This window comes from Sylvia atricapilla, chromosome Z (assembly GCF_009819655.1).
Source record: "Sylvia atricapilla isolate bSylAtr1 chromosome Z, bSylAtr1.pri, whole genome shotgun sequence".
Taxonomy (NCBI): Eukaryota; Metazoa; Chordata; class Aves; order Passeriformes; family Sylviidae; genus Sylvia; species Sylvia atricapilla.
The window spans coordinates 77,593,166-77,619,072 of record NC_089174.1 but is presented as its reverse complement, the minus strand read 5'-3'; positions in this window follow the sequence as shown (position 1 = coordinate 77,619,072).

Sequence of the window (25,907 nt, the reverse complement as noted above, 5' to 3'; positions counted from 1 at the left end):
TATAGTCTACGCATAGCTGACCTGAATAAACCTTCTTTTCACCCTTTCTGGGGTTGAAGTTGATACTCAATTAGTGGATAGTGGATATTTTCAGGTAGTGCTCTTGGAAATGATGGATTAGGCAGGTCTATGCATCCTGTCACCCAAGACAGGAGTGAAATGCCTCAAATCTGTAGTATTCCTCCTGGTACAGTCTGAGGCTCTCTTGAACAGAAAGTACAAATTGTGCTAAACCATGTGGTGATTTTTTTTATATACTCAAATATTAATTAATGTTTAGTTTGAGTGATCTCACTTACCTCCCCACAGGTCTGTTGACTTATGCATTTCTTACTGTGAAGAATCTCAACTATTACCAATTAGAATGTGGTTTGCTGACTCACATTTAAGCATAGTGCATTTGCCATATTGTGTAGCACACCAAAAATAAAGAGCGCATTTACTATAGTTTGCACATTTCACCAGCAAATGAAAGCTCCAGCAACTGTAAAAGTCTTTTCTTTAGGCAGAACAGAAGAAGTTTTTTGCAATGAGGATGGTGAAACTCTAAAACAGGTTGTCCAAAGAGGTGGTGAATACCACACCCCTGGGCTCCTTCATGATCAGATTGGACTGGGCTCCGAGCAACCTGATCTAATTGAAGATGTCCCTGCTATGGCAGAGGGAATCAGTTCAATGACCTTTAATGATCTCCTCTAACACAAACCAACCCATTATTCTATGAAAACTACATGTGCCTTAAAAAGTGATGAAAATTTTAAATGACACATACTGGTTTAGGATGTGGAGGCTGAGCTTCACTTCCTTCATTGTTTCACATGTATGGTTCAGTTTCTAAAATTTTTGTTTTATTTTTATTAGAGCTCATGGCATTTTTGTGTTAAGTGCTTCCCTGATACAAATGTGCTTTAATAGAAAACCAGCAAGGCATTTAGCTATTCCTAATTCATAAAAATAGGTTAAATAGTTCATAAGGAATTTTTCTTTTGAAATCAAGCTGCCTGCAAAATATGGGTAATCACGGATGAAGATATTTCAAATAGAAAAGCTGTTATTTTACTTTTAACTCCTCTGTTAGAAATGTTATAAAATAAGCCTGGGAACAGTGCTCTGATCTGTATTAGAGCCTTCTATGTCTGTCCTCCACCTTCCTGTTTTGTATGTTGCTCTTTTAGGTCTTTCCAATTCTTTAAAGCAGTATTTTTTACTGGGAAAAATTTCACTCAAGTAGCAGGAACGTTAGGAGTAGATCTATTTGTTATACAAGAAATTAATGTCTTTTTATGTCTTTGTAGGTTCTTTGACTAATCTCTTTTTTGGAATGCCATGCTGTCCATGAATCTTGATTTAAAATGAGACATTTCTGTAGATTAAGAGAAGATAAGTGAAATGGCAGAAATTTGCTGGATTTTTCTTGCTTGCAGATGTTCTCTCATTTCCCACAGTTATTAGCTTCTTCTTTGCCCCACCCTGAGTTTCCCCGAAAAAGCATGGATCCACTCTGTTGGTATGTGGAGCATTTGATGATTCCACTTAAAATCCAACATGGTGTATGGATTCCTGTTTTGCTTGTGAGTACTCATTTCTCTGAGATGAAACTACCATTAATGTTGCAATATCAAACAACACAACTGGCTTCTTTATCAAGGAATTGCATGTGGAATAACCATATTATCAGTGATAACACTTACAATAATGAGTAAAGGCGTGGGCACAGATTTGAGCTTGAAGGGGATAAAATTAGATATTAGGGAGGCTGAAAGATTTCCTCAAATTATTTTTTTAAAAGCTAATAAAATTGTAGCTGTGTATGCTTCTCATCTATAGGTTGTTCTCTAGAATGAAGAGCAGCTCATGTTAACCACATTCTGCCTGTGAGATTATTTGTATTATTAAATAAATATTGTAAGGTATATAGATTGATATTACTGGTGTTGATTTTTAATATTTATTTATGCAGAAACTCTGAAATGTTATTTATTTCTCAGACTTTAATGGTAGTAATACAAGTGGTGTCTTTCTAGTCTCAAGAATTCATGGTAATGCACAGTGGAGTTTATTAGTAGTTAACCTATGATTTATCTTTTGGGGGGCATCCTCTATGATTTCAGGAAGAATTTCTAATTTATTTCAATAAAGTGATATTTTGTTTTACCTATGCAGTGGACATTCTCAATTTAATTATCACATTAATATCTTTGAAGAAAGGAAGAAAAGAGGCATGACATTTAGTAACTGTGAGCTATAGCTTGTATAAAGGACAGCTCCACCGTCCTTAATAGTTTTTAGCTCTTGGGTGGTTCTTAGGTGGTATCTAGAGTGGTTTGGCTATGTCTGGTTAGCTGCATGTGCATTACTTTATTATAGTGTGACAAGTAGTCATCCTATCATTTTAGAAACTGTATTAATCTGAAAAATGTTGCAGGCTTTTATTTGTCAGCCTCTCAGGAGAGAGATTTAAATGGAAGACTGAGAATGAGCACCTACAGAGCTGCTAGTACATGTTCATTTCCAAAAATAATTCAAAAAGTCTGTCAATACCTTAAAAATTCATGTTCTGTTTAAGTTGTTCTTTACTTGATGCTTTGTCAATACAGTGATTTATAGTTTTCTCAGCTGAAAACTCAATAGCCTCTTAGACAAATTTAGAGTTGGCATTCCATGTTTCTTAAAGCAGAAGAACAAAAAGGAATACATGGATTACATTTTTTAAAGGCTTTAAAAGATAACCTGTGGCTAATCTCTTTGTGACCAAATCCTTCTTCTCTGAGAGTCCAAGCGAGATTGTTCATGACATACCCTGATATATGGCTCATTGGTTTACAAAGTGGCACAATTTGCTGTGTATTTCTCTATGTACACTAGTCTGTCCTATTCTTACTGCTGAAAGTAGCTGTAAAAATGGCAAGAAAGGCTGTGAGAAGCTGTTTGTTTGATTGTTTGTTTGTTTTTCCTCGTGAGGTCATGTTTTTGTATGGTTTGAATCTTTCAGTTTGAGCCTGTCAAAGCTAAATTAAATCACAGAGCTGCTGAAATACATTTTTCTTATGGTCCTCCTATAGATCATTTACAATCCTGGCTTGAGTGTTTGTTTATTGGAAACTATATTCATGAAAGGAGAAAAAGCAACACTCACAACAAGGAGAATGACTGGTCCTGCATTTGGGTCACAGACTCTTAGGTTTTATTTTACTTGGTCTGTGATGGAAATTCCACAGCCAAAGGCCACCCATTCTGGAATACTGATGTGTGAAGTCCCTGTCACTTTCTCCTCATTTTAACCTAACCCATGAAGCCTCTCCTGTTTCTTCCCACTTCTCGAGCTTCTACATCTTTCCAGATGCATGTACAGATGAGCGATCTCGACATCAAACATTTCTGCTGGGAGGGAAAATATTGCTGCATATTTAATTTGCTGCACAAGCAGGTTTTATTACTTACAACATCAGACAACTCAAACTCACTAAGCAGATAGGTAATCAGGCAAAACAAGAGACTAGAATAGAAGACTAAGGACTTTGTCTTAACCAAAGGTCCATAACATAATTTCTGAACTTTATGCACTTTTAAGGAGTTGCTGACTTCTCTAGGGAATCTAACTAAATTTTAAGTAGAGTCTTCTCTCCTGTCATAATACAATGTTACAAAAGTATATGGAGCCTTTATTGCATTGGTACAAGTATTGCTTTTAGGTGACAAAAATGTGAAACTGAGGTCCTTTTCATGTTTCATCATTCAAAATGCCATAGGTCTGTTGTATTAAAACAAGGGTATAAAACTCTGCGTTTGGGCCAATATCTGAAACAGATATTTATAACAAATACTTCATCATCTAGGACTCTGTCTTATGAAATATCATAAAGATTTATTTGCTTAAACTGAGTGTGTTGTATAACCTCACATAGTCTGATTCACAGAAGCAAGGAGATCTAAACTCCCAGATTAGGTGCCTTGAATTTATCTTTACTCCAAAATGGAAAATATTCTCTTTCCAGGCCTCATGTAGTAGTAATACATGGTTGCTTTGTGTGAAAGTACTTGAAGAATGATCTAGATGCAGACCATATTATATTCTTCTAAGATTGGATTTGTAACAAGGCCAATCTTCCTACTCAATTTGTCTTTCAATTTGCGAGTTAGTAGAGTGCTGTTTTGAATTATGGAAACTTAAGTTCAAGGATAGTGAAAAATTAGAAAATACTTGGGCAAAATGACCTGACATGACAAGACTCAAGGAGTTCAGTCAAATGAATTAGAGAAGACTGAAATGGGCACAGCATTAAAGGTCCAAACACCAAAGCAAAACAAATTTGTATGATGGAGGAAAGTAGCTTTTTTATAGAATTTGAGTGGTGTCAATCACAATATTAGTTGTTAAGATTGTCATGGAGTCTTCAATGTGGCAAAATTTTAATCAAAGTTTGATATTTTAGAGTGAATCTTGTCATTTAAATTACAATCTACGCAATCATTTGGATTTTGCATGTAATTGAGTTTGATCAAAATGATAACATTAAATTTTATAGTGATGTAAGCTGCTTTAAATTAGAAATATAGAAAGGGAAGATGCTTTTAGAAAATTTCCCATATATAAAATTTTTATAGTCTTCAAAGACTTTTCAACCAAGTGCATAGGGCTGAAATTAAATAAATTTTGAAATTTTTAATAGATTGCATTAAATCATCTTATAATAAAAGAATCTCTGTGGCTTGTAAGGATTTCAATTGTGCTGTATTTTCTCTCTTTGAGGTAAAGAAAAAGCTTTTTTCTTCAGAAGTTCTTGTTTGCTTGCTGGCATTTAGCAAGGCTCTGAGAAGTTCAGCTAAAAACATATTGAGCCATACATGATACTCCTATTAGCATTTTTTTTTCTGTGGGACATGAGTGGTCACATCTTATATTAACACTGTTATTTATTATTTTTTTAAATAAAAATGTGATTTTCACATTTACTATACAAAGTATTTCTCCTACCGCTTTATACTTAAATTCATCAACAAAACAGTAGAGCAGAATGAAGCCTTTGTGCAATATGCTCCTTCAGAATGATTATCTTCTCTGCTTCTTCAGTTACCCTGCTTTGTGTGGTTTGGGTTTTCCTTTTGTCTGTTGCCTTAATTGGATCACAAGGTGCTCAAGATTTTGTAGACCTTCACAACTGTGAAGTCTTCTGAGACATCAATATATGTTTTAATTTGTATCATCTTTCAGGTGTGTTTTGCCTGTTTCTGTCAGCATAATAGTTGAATTTATACTTGTTAACTCAGTATTGTGATCTTTTATTTTCTGGCTTTGATCTCTCTGTTTTTAGAGCAGTAAAAAAGTTTAAAAGAGTGAGTATCAATTCCTGAATTGTTGCTTGTTTTGTCATGGTCACTTGAAATGCACCAAGCTGAGAGATAGGCTTTCCTATCTCTTATTGTTAGACATCTGGTTAAGACTTTAACAGTAAATGAGTGTGTGTTTTTTTGCTATTCTCAAGGTGGTACATTGAGGATCTTATGCCTTTGTTTCAAACACAACAAAATTCTTGCAAAGAGAGAAGATCGTAGATAGAAGCAGTCTCATGAGGATTATTAAGTTTCTTCAAAGACAAATATCAAATCCTCAATGCATTTCCTCTTCTCTCTTCATTGAGCAAATAAACACCTTTTTCTAGGGAGAAAAAGACAAGATGTATTCCAAAAGCATTACTGCTGGACAAATGTAATGACTTACCATTGCCAGTATTTTCTACCTCTCTTACTACCTCTTCTATATGACTCAGACCATGTCTTACTAATAATCTTAGAGAGGACATTTTTACAGTTCAGTCTCTTTAGATTCAAATAGCTTAAAATGTAGCATGACATTTATTTATCTAAATTGTGTAGAAGAGAGTAGTGATTATCTGAATCTGTTGAAAAAAATCATGTAACATTTATTTTACTACACATTTTTTCCTTTTTAACCAATATATTCAATTGCTATTCTTACCCTATTTCATTTTATCCCCTAAGAAGAAAGAGAAAAAATTACTTCAGTTCTGCTCAAAGAAATAACTTTTTGATGAGGGTGATATAGGCTTATATGTTTATCTTTGCACTTTTTTCCTAGGCAGTTTTTTCCAGGCAGTTTCTGATGTAAATGGAAAATACAATGTAACTATAGCCAATACATTGCAATATTAAAATAAAGCCAGGATAATTTTGTTTTCTTTCTTCAACACAGACAAAACATTTGCAAATGAAATATAGCAGTTATCTTTATTATCTAGAAATTGAAATTGACAGCATTTATGTTTCGTTCTTCTGTGCATTGTAAAGATATATACACCATAGAAAAAGAAACACTTCTACCTTGGAAGGTAAAAAGGGACCAAATCTATGACCTACGCTTATTGTTTCTTTGAAGTGAAAATGTATTTATTTAAAAAGCATGAATATATCTGATATATCTGTAGTTTTCTAGCTGATACAGTTTATTCAAACTTCAGGTGACTTAATTTATGACAAAGGTATCAGAGGCTTTTTGAATACTAGGGCATTACTCTGGCTTATGTTGTTCCTGACTTGGAAGTTGCTGGAGTCTTGGAGATTATGCAAGGATAACATCATCTATTCTCTTACTCCTTCATGGACATCTGGTGAAAAATAAATAGATTGTGTTACATGGACCTCTAATCTCATAATTTGACCAGTTTTTCCTGTTTGTTTTGTTTTATCCATGATTATAAAAAAAAAAAAAAAAAAAAAAAAAAAAAAAAAAGGAGAAAACTGTGGATAAGTAACCTTGTGAAAAAAATTTCATGCCAATTCTGTTTGTAATTGTCATTTTTAGTCCTTTCTTTTACTCTAATATATAGGATACAGTTAATGTCAGACTCTGTAACTCTGTATTTCAGTGAGGTAGCATAAAATGATACCATCCTTATGGCTGCCACTAGCTGATAAGAATTGTGGCACAATACTGTGGTAAGAGAATCTTCCTTCTTTCAAGACAAAAATGAAACCAGTGCCACAGCTTTCACAGTGCTCATGGACATTTATTTTATTTCATCTGAGATTAGTAATGTTTAGATGGCCACTATTTCCTTTCCTATGGTTTTGAGAATTCTTCCTGTCTGCTGCACTGAGAGCTCTTGTTTGCAAAAGTTTCCACACACTCCAACAGTGAATGTCTGTCCCTGCCATAAACACCCTTCCCAGAGCTTGGCTTTCTCTTCTCATGGTCTTTAATGCCAAGAGCCTTTAATGCTATCCCACATGCAGGGTGGAATTGTTGGCTGTCCATCATGATTGTCACAGTGGTGGCAATCAGTAAAACCTCTGCCTGTGTGTGCCCTGAGAAAGAAATTCTGGATGGCATTTCCTTCCTGTGGTGACAGATAGCATGCTAGATAAAGGCCTTGTGTACAAACAAAACAGAATTAATTTAATTAAGGCAAGTTGGACATTTTGAGCAACTTTTGTATTGATACTCTTGATTCCTTAGCTTAGCTAAGCTCCTTTTCAAGATAACATTTGTAAATCCTGATTTAGAAGTTTAGCTACTATTAATCATTTGAAAATAGACGAACTACCAGTATTTAAATAGTTCTATTTAAATTAATGACTTAGATCTTCTTCAAAGAGTCAGTGTGAGGACCAAAGCTGGCTATGGATTGGACACGACCTGTATTTTTTCTCAATTAGGATAAAGACAGAATAGTGATGGTCAAGCTGTGCTGTACAAAGAGCCATAAAGTAATCTCAGAAGATATACATCTGCATTTTCATGGTTTGGTTTTTCTCTCTCAATGAGATTTACATTCCTAAGCATCAACTTGTGGATAATTTCTGGCCTCACACCTTGCCTGAACTTAGGCCATAATTCCTTGACTGTGATGTTACTACTGTTTCCAGATCAATTAGTCATGCTCAAAAGAAGATTTTTGTATGCAATAGGGCAAGATATAGCCTGATTAGATGAACTGCATGGTGACAACAATTATGATTTGAAGCTCAAATGTCCTTTGTATTATAAATCAAATGAATTGTAACATAAGGGCTAGGAAAAAAAAAAAGGAAGTAAAGCAAGTAAGTCTAAACATTTCAGTTGTACTTAATTTTTAAAGGAGCATCTGCAGGGCCTGAGCTCATTGCTTATTTTGGGAGAAGGGATGTCTATAGTCTGTTTTGGGCTTTTGAATTGTGTTTATAATGGGTGTTTTTTTTTTTTTTGACTTTCAGACTTACAAATCTGATATATACTTTTACTGCCAAATCATGTATCATGAATCTTTTTAATATTTTCAGATCTGCTATCATGCTCAGATATTTAAAGAGTAGGATATGTACTTGGAAAAGGGCATATATTCTCAACTTTAACACAAACCTCTTGGGGGAGAAACTCTGAGCCCATCTAGTGTGAGAGAAGAACCAAATAATGAATAAAATATTTAGAGATGCCTGAAAACATGAAGAGGATGACTGCATCTAAGTCATCTCCATTGGGATTTCTGTGCTGAGCAGTGGCTGGTTAGTGTTATGAGTACAGCAGTTACCTTTCTATTCAGTGAGGGGACAAAGAATCACCTTTTTCTCTGTAGACACTTAATCAGTGGAGGCCACTGCTCCTAAAGTCTTCCTGCAGAATGGACAAAGTAAAAGATGGAGTGTAGAAGCCGACAATGACTATGACTGTGACAATGACTATGACTGCTAAATAAATTAAGAGGCTGGTGATTTTAAGGAATGGCAGGACAAAATAACAAAGTACAGGGTTAGAAAAAGACATAGATGCAGTAAATAGTTTTATAGTTGGGAATTAGATCTCTAAGGAAAGGTACCGAGTTTTACTTTTTTCTGATGAGCTAAATGAAAAGCATCTCTCATGTCACCCATCTGCAAGAATAGTTGGGACTGCATCAAAAATGAAAAACCCTGATGCTATTATAAAGTTTTCTTTTCCTTCAGTGATATAATTTGTGAATTTTTGGCTGTATCCTTCTTCCAAATGCGATAGTCATAGTTTGAAAATAGAAAATTGGATATTTATAAGAATTGTTTCTCACATTTTCATCATTAAATGCATCATCAGATCCCTTATTAACATTCTTGCCATTTCTGAGAATGGGTATTTTACATAGGCATATCAGTATGTATTCCAGACCTTGTAATAATTTTTGTGAGGCAAGAAGGAAAGAGATATTTTTCTTGCTTTTCCCCAATGTACTAAATCATAAGCTATTTTTCTAACTTTTCACCACCTTGTGTTCTACCTGTAGTAGCATTTGCTGCACTTTTTATCTGATATTTTCTAACTCCTACGCTACAAAATCCCTGAAGATCCAGCAAGAGAGGACAGGGACAAATTAATAAAAATGTTTTTGTTTTGTTTTCTTTGTTAATCATACACTGTACACAGCAGAGCTGTCTTGGATTTTTTTGTATATTTTTGGCTCATTTAATCTCAACAGAGAATTGCTATGGCTAACTGACTCCAGCCTGTGAATCCTAGAGAAGGTGCAGCAACCCTCTTTGTTTCTAATTTCCCAAAAATAGTTATTTCATCTATATTGCTCTTCAAAGCACAGGCTGAACATAGGTACAAGGATAGATGTTTCTAATGTCATTTGGTCATGCTTATACAGGAACAGCGAAGAAACTTGATTTGAAATTTTGAAGCCGTTAGGTCTCCTTAAAATGTAGCAGTTCTTGGAGTTATCCTGTTACACATATGTAAACTAGATGTGAAAAGGAAGCTTTGAAAGGTCCCAGACAGAAGTTTATTATGGAGCAAAGTAAGTCAACAAGTCAGTGGATATAAATGTTAAAAATATTCAGTTTTTAAAGGAAAATTTGTGAAATCTTTGTCATTAAGGTCCCTGTTCACACATCCTATTATCCTATTTTTGTCCGTCTTTGCCGATTTTTTTTCTTTTAATCAGCCTGGATGCTAATATAGAAAGAATAAGAAATGAGGAAGAAGGGACAAAAGTAATAAGGCACAATTAGCATTACAACTTAACTGACATAACAGATATTTGTAGGATTATTTAGCAGGAATAAAAGAAGAAACATATAACAAGGAAGATTTATGCGGCTCTGTTATTCAAATAAATGTATGCTTGACTTGGAATTCAGAGTGGAGAAGGAATTGGATCTGCTGAAATCCCATGGGCAATAATAGAAGGAAATAATCAGGGACACTATTGTGTTGATGCTGCATGGCACACCCTCAGATTTGTAAGGACAGGCAGACAGTGCTCTCCGTGAGCAACTACAGACTAAATCAAAGCAGTGAATACTGCAGTAGGAAGTATTTCCCAGGAATCTTTTGTGGAAGGTGTACTACAAGATGCTAATGGCCTATCAGATTTTTGATAGTTTTGTTACATTTTCTTTGTATAGAAAGTGAAAATACAGCTCAGATAGGCACCCAGTAGTGGCATTTAGTTGAGAGTGTGGAAATGGAGGACAGCTTTTTGAAGCTAATGAAAAGAAGAGAAAGTCAAAGAACAACAAAACCAAACCAAGGAACTAGAAGAAGCCAGACTCCAGACTGCAGTGCAGTTAGAAAGTTAATGGATGAAATTTTTTGTAATGCAAACTTAGGAAATCAGGCTGTGACAGTGTAACAAAGTGAGAACAGCAGTAAAGACACAAACTAATAGTAGATTTAGTGAATGGTAACACGAAAATAAATGAAACTATTTTTATTATCCCCAAAATATCAAGCACCACGTAAGTATGCTGCAGTGTAAAGTGATGCTGCAGAGACGAGTAAGACAGAGCATTAAGTAGGAATGGACACATGGTACTTACATATGGGAAAAGTTATCCTCTGTGTTTTAAACATACATGACAATGTTGAAACCAACTTACTATGAGCTTTCCTGTGTAATTTGGTTGTTTCCGTACCACTATATAAAAAAATTTCAGACTTAAAAGTCATAAATATTTATGATATTTTTAAAGAATACATTTCTTGAATTTGGGTATGCACATATTTTAAAATCCATCCATAAATTACAGCATTTAGAGATTGTTTCCCTTTGGTTACAATCTCTTCTTTGTATGATTGATGAGGATTTTTTTTTTCCATTTATTGTACTTAAGAAAGTTAAATTAAAGTGTATCCCAGTGTTCTTGTTTAACATCTCCTATACTGGAGAAGTGCCACTTTGATAATTTTTATAACTTTGACCTAGAAAGAAATGGATATATTATGCATATTTTTGTCTCCATATTTTTTTTAAAATCCATTCAGTATGCCACTTAAACTGTGTGGTTTGTGACAGAAGTGGCATACTGAATGGATTTTGACCAATTTTTTGTTCCAAGGATTTTTAATCTATATATGCAAAATTATCCATTCAGGAGTTCTGATCAATGCAGATTCTCTTATATAGTTGGGAAAACATTTTCTTCTGGATGAGATGGTACCAGATGCTTTCTCACCTTCATGTGTTTTGCTTGAGCTGTGAATTAAATCCCTTCTGGATGTAAGTATTGCTGATTTTTATGGCCTCTCTTTAAGTGCTTCATGAAGTCATAGTCACACAAATTATCTTAGTCATAATCTAATTAAATAGAATGAGAGCTGTGTTTGCATTTTAGAGTTCTGTCTCCCACTCATCATAAATATAGCAAAATTGTGTATTTTTGCACAGGCAAATATATGTGTGTATCCCTATATATGAAAACATGTAAAAATATAACAGGCCTCACAGATTTGCTCCCAGACTGAGCTCTCAAAATAGAAAGCAGTAGGATTGAAAACTAGTTTTGATTAAAACTATGGGTTCTAGTGCTTAACTCTGCAATCCAATTGGGTGTAAAGCAACTGCAGATATTTGTTACACTGTCTGACTAGCAATATAATGCTAGATAATGAAAAATATAGGCATACAGAATTAGTTTAGTAAGACAGTGATGTATATATTGCCAGACATGAAAACAGTTCAAGGAAGAATTTTTTGTGCATTGTTCATATAGTGATTACCATAACAGTGGTTTGTAAAACAGTCTTTGAAGAAAAGCTTGATGTTTAAGGAGAAATTTAAAGAAATTTAAAAATCTTTTTATTTTGATTGGTAGAAGAACAAAAATAATCCTTATCATATCCCAAAATACTATTCCTTGAACACTAAAGAATATTGTAGAAATTAATACAGAAACCTAGATGTACAGATTTAAAGTTCTGCTTTCCATTTGTAACAGGATGACTTCATCCAGCACTGGGCAGATTACATCTAATGAAGAATGTAAAATGTGTGCAATTATTCTTGTTTACTTTCTAAAGATACACTTCGATTACTAGAATGGGAAAACAAGTATGGGTCTGTGCCTGATGTAGGTTTTATGATGTAATTTCCTATTATTTCATTATTCGGACATAAAATGATGCAGTGTTGGAAACTATGACCACACATAAACTTGCATTTCTTATGTACAGTTCTATGGTATTTCAGATTTACCCTAATCCCAAAGAATTTACTAGCATAAACTCATGCCATTTCTCCAGTCTGGTAAAAATTTGCACTTCTAAAATATCAAGAACACAATAAATGACAAATTTTTTGTTTGTCAGATCTGTAGTGCTGCAGGTATAACCAGCTGGTAAGGTCCTGGCCCAGTGGGCCAGGCCTTGCAAAATGTATGTGATTATCATGGTTATTACTGTAGCCACAGTTCAGGTGGGAACACATTCAGATCAAAATAATAAAATTACAGAAATACTGATAGCTCATCCAGGTGCACTTAAAAGTAGTTTTGCTGAGTTTGTTGTGACAACATTCTGCTATTTATTTCTGTTTTGTTTAAATTTTCCTAACATTTGCTTTATCTTTACATTGAAAGAATTTAGGAGTATTTCTGTAGTCAAATCTGAATAAGAACTTTAAGTCCCCAATATGTAAATGCCAGTCTTGTTGCTTGTGTAATAGAGTCCACATAAAGGCCCATATAAAGTGTGGGTCCCCACCTTTTGTGCTCTGTTGGTACCTATGGAGTACTTAGATTTCACAGGTCTCTCTTTTTTTTAAATTGCTACCAGTGCATTTTGCCACAAAGAGGCACCAGTGAAAAATTTGGCAGTTAACCCTTTTCATGTCTAAATTTCCATAAGGAGTATTTAACTGGTATCTGGCCCATGGGGATCAGTGGAGTGGGGATCAGAATTCTATGATTATGGATTGGTAAACAGGTTCTTGTGCAGTAAGCCAGTGAATACACACATTCTGGATGTCAGTTTCTTTCTAAAAATTAAACCCCATATTCTTAGAATCATCAAACCATAGAACATGCTGAGTTGGAAGGCACCCATCAGGATCATCGATCCCAGCTCTGAGCAAGACACCCCAACAATCACACCATGTGCCTGAGAGCATTGTCCAAACACTTTTTGAACTCAGACAAGCTGGGCGCTGTTAACACTCCCCTGGGGTGTGGGTTCCAGTGCTCAGCCACCTTCTGGGTGAAGAACCTTTTCCTTATATCCAGCTTAAATATCCTCTGGCTCAGTTTCATGCCATTCCCTCAACTGATCATGTCACTGATCATGGGAACGAAGAGATCAGTACTTGCCCCTCTCCCTTTCACTTGTGAGGATATTGAAGAACATCTGAGGTCTCTCCTCAGTCTCCTCTTGTCCAGACTGGACAGACCAAGTGACCTCAGCTGCTCCTCATATGGCTTCTTTTCCAGACCTCCACCATCTTTGTTGCCCTCGTTTGGACACTCTCTAGAAGTTTAATTTATCTCTTACAATGTAGCACCCGGAACTGCCCCAGCACTTGAGCTGAGGCTCCCCCAGTGCAGAGCAGAGCAGGATAATCCCTTCCCTTGCCCAGCTGGTGATGCTGTGCCCGATGTCATGGATCCTAGGACATGTATGCCCTTCCTGGCTGCCAGGGCACTGCTGACTCAAGTTTAGCTTGCCATTGACCAGGACCCCCAGGGCCCTTTCTGAAGTCCTCCATTCCAGCCTCTCACTTCTCACTCTGTCCATACACCCAGGACTGACATTGCAGAATCAGAATCCAGTACCTGCCCTTTTAAAACTTCATGTGGTTTGAGGTTGCTCAGCCCTCTAATTTGTTGAAGTCTCCCTGCAGGGCCTCTTTGCCTTGGGGGAATCAACAGCTTTGCTCAATTTAGTGTCATCATCAAACTTGGTATTCTTCTGAGCTCCATGTCAAAGTTGTTTGTGAAGATGTTGAAGTGAAGTGGGTCAAGGATGGAGCCCTGTGAAACTGCCCTAGTGACAGGTCACCAGCCTGATGTCACCCCATTCGTGTAACCCTTTATGCTCCATGTGAGAGCCAGTTGCTTGCCCATTACATAATTCCATCCTGTTGTGGGCTGGACAATTTTTCCAGGAAGACACTGTGAGAGATGGTATCAAAAACTTTGCTGAAGTCCAAAAAGTTCACATCTACTGGTTCTGTTGATTGGTAAGATGAGCTACCCTGTCTTAGGTCCAGTAAGCAGGACTTTCTTCTGATGAAGCTGTGCTGACTGTAACCAGTGACTGCATTTCCCTTCAGGTCTTTTTCAATACTTCCCAGAATAATTTTTTCTATTAATTGACCAGGAACTGAACTGACACTGACAGACCTGTAGTTTCTGGGGTCCTCTTTCCTGCCCTTCTTGAAAATTGGGACGGTGTTTTCCATCTTCCAGTAACAGTTGGGACCTTTCAGGAGTTCCAAAACCACTCAAAAACTATTGAGAGAGGCATTGCTATCACATGACCCAGCTTTTTGAGTGTTCTCAGATGAATCCCATCAGGGCACAAAGATTTTCAGGCAGCTGGAGCAGCCAATACTGCACAGTTTCAGGATCAGCTGGAAGTTGATCATCCTCACAGACATGGTCCTCCAGCTCAGGGCACGGAGACCCCATTGGTTTGCCATCAGTGTTGAAGAATGTGTCAAACACCTCTACCTTGTCCATGTCCCTGTTTGGGAGGTGACTATTCTCAACCTGTAATAGGTCAGTGCTAATTTTACACTGCCTTTTGCCATTTATATATTTGGAAAAAAAAACACCCTGCTTTATTGTTCCCCACACTTCTGGCGGCTTCAGCTCCAGCTGAGATTTGGCTGCATGAATTTTCTCCCTACTGTGGCGAGCAGCATCTCTGTATTATTCCCATGTCACCTGACCTTGCTTCCACTGGGCAGACACCTTCCATTATTGCCTCATTTCCAGGAGAACATCCCTCCTCAGCCAAAGTGGCCTTCTGTCTCCCCTGCTTGACTTCTGATATTTGGGAATTTCCTGCTCCTGTTCACTAAGGAGGTAATGTTTAAAAAGTGAGCAGAGCTGATAAACCCCTACACCTGCAGAAACTTCTTCCCAGGAGGACTTTATTTACTAATTCCCTCAGCAGCCTGAAGTCAGCTCTCCTCATGTCCAGAGTGTAGGTTTTGCCAGCACTTTCCTTCCCTCAACAGAGATTTTAAACTCAATCTTTTTGTGGTTGCCGTGGCCAAAATGGCCCCAGTCTCTGCTTCGCTCATGAGATCCACCCTGCTGATCAAGGTGGATCAAGGACAGTGTCTTTCCATGTCAGTTCTCTTAGGACTTGTTCTATACAGTTGTCATCCAGGTCTTTAGGAATCATCCGGCCCAGAGCTGCACCAGCTGTGTGATGTTCCCAGTTAAGTTCTGGCAAGCTGAAGCCCCCATAAGGACAAGGTGGTTGACCTGAAAGGGTCCCTCGTTTCCTCAAAGAATAATTAATCAGTGCCATTGTCCTGGCCAGGAGGTCTGTCCTGGCCAGACTCCCATGATGACATCCAGATTAATTGTTTGCCCCTTGATTCTTATCCAGAGGCTCTCAACAGTGCCCTTGCCAGCTGTGTTATTGCCAAGTGTGCCAGACATTCTAACCCTTCCATTACATGTGATGCCACCCCTCCACCTCTTCCACCCTCCTGAAGAGCTTGTGAGAAAAACAGCAAACCTGAGTCCTCTCTTCTTGAGGACATTTTTTTGGAGTTTCTCAATTACTGTTTCTTCTGCCAGAAGAGGGAGAAAAAAAATCAATCAATAAAAGTATTTTTAGCCTGTCCTGAGTGTGTAGAGATAAAGTTTTAGATTTATCTTTGCTGTATCTAAAATCAAATTCTTGTCCTGAGGTTATTGTGATTTAAAAGAGATCTTACCTACAATGCTGGTCTGATAAAAGTTCTGACATCATGAAACTAGTGCCAGCTGTGTCTGTGAAAGCTGCTGTCCAGTTGGAGATAAAAAGCTAGGAAAATCCAAAATGCTGGACTAGCCTTGGACATAGAGAAAACTTGTATTTCTCATTTTCAGTTGTTTGGGGGTGTGTTTGGGGTTTGTTTGTCTGTTTTTTTTTTTTTTTTTTTGTTTAAAAATGTTCTTTCCCTTTCTTTTGTACCTTCTCCAAATACTTTTAATCTGAATACTTTTAAATTCTTTTGGCAACAAAAAGTGTATATTCAGAAAGCTGTATTTTAGCTACCCTGTGAAGATTCTTTTTTACTGTTTTTGATCACATTAGCTTCTCCTCCATGAGGTACTTACTTTTCATTGACAAGCTGTAAATATGCTAAGCAGAAAATTAAACTAGTTTTTTAATAAAAATCTAGTACTTCTATTAAAATAATGTATATTTTAAAAATATTGAACAGCAGGTAAAAGAAAATAGATTTTGACCTCCAATCTCTTTCAATTAAATCCAGACAAAGGAAGAATAATGTAATTGTATTTTATATCTCTTCTCAGCTACTATCACATAATAATAACCTTTCAAATTCAGGTTTATCAAACATAAGAACAGCTCAATTTCAGTCTCTGAAGTAACTTCAGAGTAATTTTCTTCTTGGTTTTGTCATAATTTAAGTAAAGTATATAATATCATTAAAAGATACATATGTGTCTTGTTTTATGAAATCCAAGATCCTTGTTACCAATATATTTGTGTTTTGAGTTCAAGAATCAGAGGTTAGCAATTTGACCTTGACAGTCTTCGGTATGTGACAGGAATATAAAGCAGGAGGTTTATTTGGAGAAAATATGCCCAAGATTTTTCTAGTCTACAAAACCTCCTAACTGTGTTCTTCACTGTTAGACAAATAGTATTAAAATCATAGCTGACACGGTTGCTCTCTCAACTTAGGTTTGCCAGCCCTGATTTTATTCCACCTCTTCTGTGGCAAAGTTCTGTTCAAATATGAGATAGAAAGTTATCATACTTAAAGGTGTTACTTCCAGCTTTTAGGAAATCTCTTCATCTGTTCTCAGCCCTTACCTGCATGAAGAATCTTACTTGCAAACCTCTGTCTTAAATGGCACAACTGTTAGCCTTGCATAGCAAGTTTCAAGGGTTTCTCACTTGGATCACTCAGCTCTCTTTAAACAGTCATTTGTATGCAGTGTCTTATATGCTTTGATACAAAGCCAAATTCAGAGCTCCAATGCCTTGCTACCACTTCAGTCTCAGTCAGTTTCTCTGAAAATGCCCTGAAAAGATAATAGCATAAATTTGAGCAGCCTAGGGCAAAGGGATTATTTTTTAATAAACTCAGCTATGAAAAATAAGAAATATATGCAGTAGCAAATGTGAACAGAAGGAGGAAAATTACGATGGGTTTTAGAAAAGCACAAAGTGTGAAGAAATTATAGTGCTTCAAGGCACAGGTGAAACTAAGTGCTGCCCATAAAAGAAACAAAACCCATTCATTATACAGCCACTGAGTTGCTCTGTAAGATCATAATGTGAATGCATGTCATGGGTTGAAGGCAGAAAACGATTACTGATGCCTTATAGTGGTCAAAACATTTTTAAACTGGATTGGACATGTTGATTTTTTAAAGATATTTATTTTTCAAGATAAGGTATCAAACATGAATTTTGTGTGCTAGAATTGCAGCAGTAAATTTTAAGAGTTGTAGTTATAGAAAGCAAAGAAACGTGGTTGTATTATTCTGAAATTGTGTTATTGCTATTCTTTATTCAAATGAGTACATGAAGAGATGGGGAAAGCGTGAAGAGTTCCAGAAAAAAATTTCAAAACTTGTATAAGTAATATTCCATCTCTGCAGTATTCTCTCAAGTACTTTCCATATTGCATGCAAAACCTGCAAGAAGAAGCGGAGGGACAGCATTTCATCTTGTGCATGAGAAAATCAAGAACAAGGGCTTTATGCCTTTAGAACAGAACAATTCTGTTGACAGAGATAGGCTTTATCTGACCCTTAAAGGAAGTAGGCAACATATCAAATCAAGAGATTGTACTAAGATTTTAAACCCTTTGAGGTGAAGTTTTATCTGAGGTTTTAAATTCAAGATATTGGAAAGGAAGATAATTCTGAAACAGCACATTTCAGAATGATGGATTTCCCTAGGTAATTTTTGTATCTCTAAAGAAAAGTAGAGCTAGAAAATTTTTATCAAACAGGAAATCAAAAAAGACAGACAACAGTGACAAGAATATTAGACACAGTAAAGGAGAAAAATGGCATTATTCTGTACAAATTTTTTGTGTGTCTATGTAAAACTTGTAAAAGCCCAAGAAAAGCAATGGAGAGGATATGAATATATAGTTTGCAATTTTTGGGGAAGTGAAAAAAACCTGTCATGGGGAAAAAATAGGATAAAGACAGTGTTTGCAAAGACACCTTTCAAAAACTTGAAGCTTTGCCCAAATGTGGAAAATACAAAACATTATAAAATTTTAAATATTACATACAAAAATCTAATATGAAAGACCATAATGGGCAATTGAAGGAAAGGTACAAAGATACAGCAATCTTTTAAGAAACTTTCTCTAGATCATGAAGTCACCTGAAGAGTTTGGAAAGACATACATACAATAAAAGGAAAATTTAACAAAGATGTAGTACAGGAGAATTTGCAAAGTCTCTTATGATAGGCTTTTTCTTGTGAGAGACATCAAAACCTGCCCCAGATTTAGGTTATAGTGGAAGAAATTGTTAAATAAACAGGTAAAATGGGCAAAGACTATCAAAACAACACTTCTGTAAAAGCCCACAGATTAAAAATTTAACTACTAAATTTGAAATATGAGCTTACCAGGAAGCACAGCTTTGTGCTGCTCTATATGTTAAATAAGGTTTAAGGAAAAAAAAAAAAAAGAAAAAGAATTTGGTAATACCAAGCTATTCATGGCTTTAAAGAAAACTATGCGAAACTGCAAAACTGCAGAATGTGATAAAATAGCAAATGAAATCTAAAATGAAATATTAATTGATGGACTCAGTAGGAGCACTGCAAGATTGAAGTTGCATGAAGTCCATTCACTTGGAATGAACATGGCTGTGTAGAAAAGGGTCTTTGAGCAAAAGCAAATGGTTGCATGAATATCCTAGCTCGATGCTCAGAGGTCAAGGAAGAAATTGGAATATTAGGAAGTGTGTTGGAAACCAGCAGAATGTGAAGTAGAGTTTGTTATGCTGGTCTGTATGTGCCAAGGCTGCCTGCATGTTCAGCAGTATAGGATGTTCTGGTCAGTCATCTTGAAGGGTACCAATTTCTGTGAAATAAATGTATCATCCATTCAGTGCTAGGAGAACAGGGACATTGGAGGAGTTGCGGCAATTTTAAGCCAATTCCTCCATGAAAAAGAGTGCAATCTTGGAATAGTCATTACCCAAGAGGCACAAACCTGGGACTAGCAGTGCCTGACCTCGCCAGTGCTGTTGTGTGGTGTCAGTGTCAGGACACACAGAGTGTCCTCTTGTGTGTGTAACAGTCAAAATGTTTGTGAGAGAAGTTAACCTTGTCCATATATTAGGACTGCATGTACTTTGGGCAAAGGCTGTGCTATTTGGTCAGTTTTGATTCAGTCCCTAGGACTGAATCAGACCAACCCAACAGCTGAGTCCTCAGTAATAACCCAGGAGTGATGGATAAAATACTAACAATTGGTCTGTAAGCTTATAAACAAAGTTATCATATATACAGTCATAAGGAAAATATATTTAGTGGAAATATTCTTACCCCAAAATACTTTTTCTTGTCCCATCCCGAGATTCAAAACCTGACTAATTTCCCCAGCTTTCATGTCACTGTCTATCTGTTCTAAGTAATTTCTCAAGTCAGGTAAGTGCTTGATACTTATTCTAGGATGAATGGAAATTACTTAAAAAATGCACTATGTGAAATTAAGTGTCTTTTTAGCAGTCATGCCGTATTCTGCTAAAATAATATTCTCGGTCTCCAAAAAATGAGGCTTTATGGTATTATCTAAGGAAAGACATAGAAAACACAGCAATATCTTTACATTCCTCAGTGCTTTATAACCTGCTACAGCCGTTTTACTCCCACTGTTTTATTAAAAATACAGCATCCTGTTGGGCAGTACATTATCTAATACCTACCTGTGATTAATGATATTTCTAGTAACAAGTCCTCCAAATTGCCTGGCATTGATATTCGTGTTATATCCATAGAGCAATATGTCTTCACAAAACTTTTGAAAATATACTCTCCTTCTTGAGTAGGCTGCTAGTGTTTTCTGAAAAGTGGTTCTAATAAACTGTATTTCATGCTTTTCAAATGTAGGAGAAAACTTATGGGAAAGTAATTCTCCAGTGTTAACTTAATTTTGTTCCATAATATATTGGGAATTTGCATCATATCACTGAAAGAGTATAGTACTTAACAAGCAAGGGCCAACAGTAAAATCATTTGGTGTTATTTTTAACACAGATAATGGCAAATACTATTTTGCTTTCCAAATTAAAGAAGAATGCTCCTGCAAATGTGATAACAGTTTATGTCTATTCTGCTGAATTTAAATGTTGGTGTTACCTGGATCAATGTCAAAATTACCATTTTCTCCACTGGAGAGAGACAGTTGATGTGTCATTCATGCCTACAGAAGAGGTTATTGTAGTACAGGAAATATTAAAAACTCCACTAAAATACAAAAAATTATGATTTCATTCAGTCTAGCTGACAAGTTTAAAGGGCATTTTTATGCACTCTTCAGAGACATTAATATAGTATATAGTGAATTTCCCCATGTACACTTGCTTCTACAGTAGTGTTTTTAAATTTGGAGAATATAAGGAAATTAGAAATTGTACAAACGAAGTTCTTATCTTTTTTTTAACTCATATAGAAGTTAGTTTTTTGTTATGGCATTCATAGTATTGCTTGCTCTGCATTTAGCCAAGTGTAAAGTGGAATGCTCACACTCATGTCAATTATAAATTTTTTTAAAGGTAGTGTAGACACTTTTTTAATGTTGTATTAGTTTGAAAAATGCTTACAATGGGAAGCAAATTATATATAAAATATATATCATTGAATTAATGGAGGCAAAAGCTACTCTAACTAAGCAAGTTTGACTGATTTCTGAGTTATGCTTTAGAAGGTATTTAAAGAAATAAAAGAGCATGATAATAGGAATATATTTGGCTCTGAATATTCAAGTGTTTATTTGCACAGCTTTTTCTTAATAACAGATTTCTCATGCCTCAGCCTATCTATAGAAGCTGCTTTTTCCTACTCAGTCATAACTAGGAAAACACAGTGGCTTGCTTACTGGAGGAGAAAGCATGTACTGATGAAGCTTTTGCCTTTCTTTCACATCTGTTCCAGTTGTCTAGGTCTTTCACAGCCTGTTGCTTTGGAAAATTTCTCCAATGAAGCTTAGCAGATTCATTGGAGTGTCTCTGCTCTTTTGTTTTAGCTTTTTTAAATTCCTTTTATTTTCTTTTGTATACACTTGTGCTAGGGAAACAAGTCAAACTAAAATTATACAAGACAAATTAAAGTGTTCCAGAAGTGGTCCTGGACACTGAATGAGTCATACACTGCAGATATAAGCTCAGGCCTTTTGGATCTTTATCTTCAGTTGTAAAGTGAATGTGCTCTGCTTGGCTCTGAGATAAAAGCCTGTAAACAACACATTTTTTCAGAGAAATGGCAGTTTTCTTACAGCAGATTGGAGAGACAGAGGATCATTCAAAAGCCCTCTGTCTTGCGTGATAATGTGTTTTTTCCCCTATTTATTTAACTGAGAGCAATTTGGTTTCTTTACCAGCCCAGAACTGCTCAGAAACAGAGACATGTCAGAGGTGATCAGTACGAGCTCTTCATCTCACTCCTGCAAATGGATGTCAGATGGCAACAGGGATTAAGCTTTATCTCAAATCTTCGTTGTATAACTTTTATAGAAAGATTTTAGGCAGTGATTGGCAACCCAAATCACTGTTGAAAATCTTTCTAGATCATGAATATATCCAAAGGATTAAGTATAATATTTGTACAGTTGTAAATGAGAAAGGAGGAGAAAACTCTTAAGTCTAGTGTTGAATTTTGTTAAACACAGCTCTGATCCAGCCACAGGTGACCCTGGAGAATTATTAACCATAATCTTGCCAGCTTCCAGCAGCCTACTCCCTAAAATCACTTCATTCTACTTGGATATATTGAAACCCCTTTGCTCAGGTGTTAGGTAGGTGCCTAAGATAACTTAAACATCATATATAAGAGTGTGCAAACACAACATACAGGCAAGCAGAGTGTCAGCTCCTGATGGAAGAACATGTCTTAACCTTAGTTTCTGGTTGCTGAGTGCTTGTTAGAGGGTGGATGTGCCTGTTGCACACAAGAGAGATTGTTCAAGGTCAAGTCGTATGTGATAAAATGGCATAAGTATTTCCCAGATAGTTTGATGCATTCCTGTGCAAATTTTAGGGAGTTTTAAAAAAATAAATACTGTTAAAGAAATGGGAGGTTATCTACAAGTAGGAAGAGCATATGTTCATTGAATTGTGCAACAACTCCTATTTTACAGTGTTCTATAACTCTCTTTAAAGAAAATATGTTTTTTCTGTAAAGAGACAGACATGCATACAAACAAATCAACAACAAAAAAATCCCAGATGTCACAAGAACATAAATCTCCTGATTTACCCTGGAATCTGCTCAAGCAGTCTGTCAGAATTTTATGTTGTTTCTTATTCCTCCTCTTATGATATTTCTTTAGCTGTTTTTTTTTTTTTTCTCTTCTTAATTTAGAACCTGAAGTGATAATATTTTGCTCTGTGTGAATGTGCCACTTTGCTCAATGGAACTTCACACCTGGAAAATACCTTGAAAGAGTAGTGAAAACTAGAGCTAGAAGCAGATCATAAGGGCAAGTTGTTTAAATTGATTTTGTCATCTCTTAATCACCTGTTCAAAACAAAAATTGTAATTGATCAACCATCTCAGTAGAAGCATTTAAATTGTCATTGCCCTCTATAATTTAGAAAATAAGCAATCTCAGAAAAATCTTCAATTTGAAGTCGCTAGTTTTTTTGTTAGTCTTTGTTGTGCTTACAGTTCTTATATAAGTTGTTATTGTTTAGGCATAATGACTAAGGTAATGAAATAAAAGTTCATACATATTATTCTGCTTGTAGTCCAAAATAAATATCTTCTGTTTGCACCATTTCTTTGGCTAACGTTTTGGACATACCATATTCAACAGGAATGAAATCCATAATACTTTAATGAAAACTTGGAAAGCTTGTAAGGTCTGGAAGAAGGACATCTGTCTGTATGACTCATGTCCCTGTTACAATAAATGGCACCAGCCTGGTTGTTGGAAGTACTTCTGGGCTAGTTCACTGAGGTTTTTTCTTGCGGTGTTATGTGTAAATTATGTAAGAATGTAGATACTGCACTTAGAGAAAAACAGGGGTTAGGGAATGTTCTTCAATCTCTTCAATTAAATTTACACAGGACAATAAGTTAGCTCTCAGACTCCTACTGAGAACTGAATATCCTGCATTTTTCTCCCTTACTTTAAGATATTAAGAGCTCTACTATCCTGTTTTCTGGCTGTGATATGGACTGATGTGTTAAGGTTGTTCATAGAAACATGCCTGAAAGTGTTTAAGACAGAGAGTTGTAAAATGTAAAAGAAATATTTGACTCCCATTTAATGTGCTAGTTCTTCTTTCCTCAGTTAAAGCCATAAACTTGTACCTTGATTTCATACATCGTTCTAGGTATTTTATTAAACTCTTATGCTTTTGCTAAATGCATTAACTAGTTTAATTAGCTAAGTGTATTTCTCTCTTGTGTGTATTGCTAGAACAGATTGAACAATGATTTATTTACCTTTGTGTCCATTGAAAAAGTAATGTGAGGATAATCTTGTGGATGTTGATTTTTGCTGATATAATTGATGTTGTATTAGAAGATTTTACTGTAGCATCTCTGTTGGTCAGAAATTGCACTTTATCTCCTCTTTGGCTGGCTGAGCTAAGGGAAAAAATGTGTGCAGAGATGTATCTGGCTAAATGAAAATATAAATCTTTTAACTGCCTGATCTCAGAGCATCTGAATTTCCCTTTAATTCCACTCTTCAATGATTATTGCAATGCATGTAGCCAGAGGCTGACAAATGCTTCTTTTCAAAGCTATGATGCCATGCCATCATCAGTTGCTAGGGTTTTTTGCTTAGTTATTGTTTTAATACAATGGCAAATTTGTCAAATTCTGACAACTATATGAAAGTACCCCACTGCTGGTTTAAGCATTCTTAGGCTCCTGGATTTGAAAATTACTCTAGATGACCTTATTTTTCTGAATTTTTAGCATATTTGTGGTCTGAATACCATATAAGTTAAAAGATGCCTTTAGATTAGACTGAGAAACTGGACAAAAATATCTAATAAGCCTTATTTCATTATTACAAACCATACTGCCAATGTCTAGTTAAATATACTTGTGGCAAAAAGCCCACAGTCATAAGCCTGTAATCTTTTGCAATTTTTGGAGTTGGTATGCATTTGTTATTGACTGGAAAGCATTCTCTTTTCACGGATAAGCTTGCTGTATAGTTCAGGGTGACTATGTGTTGAATGATCTAGTGATACATCAAACATTTCCTCTAGTGGATCTTAGAATGTGTGCAGCTTTTATATACTGGTGAAGTGTCTTATGCCTGAATGTTGAACAAATTGAAAGGCCTTTGTTTTAATTATAAAAATTAATTTTCTTTCAGTGTAGAAGCTATTTGGTCGAGTTATAAAACCTCAACTCAGACTTGCAAAACACTCCTGATTTAGTCCTTGTCACCATGAATAAGAATATCTGTAGTCTACATGGGAAGAGCAAGAGTGTAAGTAGAAGGTTTTCTTTTTCTTGCTTTTATATTTAATATTAATATTCTTCCACACTACTTCTGGGTTGTATTAGCCTTTCAAATGCCACTTTCTGAGATGGAATGATAAAATCATTCTTACTTGTATCTGTGTCTAAATACAAGTGTATGTATCTGGGTGTCTCTCAACACCCAGATAGAAGATTACTGAATCTTATATGGTTTGAGTGACATTTTAAATTTATATTTTGCAGTTGAAACATTAGTTTTCCACAGTTTATTTTTAAAAAAATTGTTTGAAGTTATTTTTTCCTTGAACATTCATTGAAATATAGGAGTATATAATGTCTACATTGTACTCAGTTATAAACCTATATGCCTGCACAGATATCAGGAACTGCACTTGCTTTGATACAAAATGTTGACTGTGAAATGTTCCAGGAGATCAATGAGAAAATAAGCTAATTATATAAGCATAGATTTGGATAAGGCTAATTTTTACTTATTTTCTGGTCTTTGTCATGTGTTTTCTGCTTTGTATATACATCTCTATGTATATACAAAGAGTACTTCTGCAACAGAGAGGTTTGGACATTACAGTCTGTGAAAGATTTTTTTTACCTTCAAAATAAACTTCCTTATTTTGGTGTTAAATCCTAACATATCTTGCTCTGTGAACTTAATTAGAACCATCTGCAACTATTCTCTCTTTGAGCTGGGTACACAGAATATTTCTTACTGTTTGTTGTTTTGAAATTGTAAAATAGTTAATGTCTGAGAAATTATTTTGAGCTATGTGGTATTATCCTACATAAATAATTTTTGACTACTTCT